We start from the raw sequence: 304 nt of genomic DNA, 5'->3' as shown, positions 1-304 counted from the left end.
AGGGGGAGGGGCTGGGCAGACCTCCCATTGGTTTAGGTGTGAGGTCATTGGGGATCATAGAAGCTGTGATAGGTCACCCGAGGTCGCCATATTTTCCGGAGTGTAGCGTATTTCGATGTAGCTCTCAGCTTTTTATTACGCTTCGTGCCGTCTACCCCGGGGGATGGACAATATGGAATTCAGGAGCCGGTCTGTCCAATCCAGCAGCTCCAAAAGTTGGGCACCTTCTGTAATTTGTAAAGAGTATCGGTGATCCGGGTCCTGGGATTGGCCAGCCCGCTGCCGGGCTTTTCCACAATCTCAC

The 304-nt window shown here is 53.6% G+C and overlaps 1 protein-coding gene across 1 annotated transcript in view; it reads left to right on the top strand.

The window, feature by feature from the left end:
* Positions 1 to 304, top strand: part of OSBPL11 (oxysterol binding protein like 11) — a 24,127-nt gene that overhangs the window by 770 nt on the left and 23,053 nt on the right. The window lies entirely within an intron of this gene.

This window comes from Nanorana parkeri, unplaced genomic scaffold (assembly GCF_000935625.1).
Source record: "Nanorana parkeri isolate BGI_ZX_2015 unplaced genomic scaffold, ASM93562v1 scaffold3295, whole genome shotgun sequence".
Lineage (NCBI taxonomy): Eukaryota > Metazoa > Chordata > Amphibia > Anura > Dicroglossidae > Nanorana > Nanorana parkeri.
Note: the sequence above shows the minus strand (reverse complement) of the source record. Positions and strands in the feature narration are given on the sequence as shown.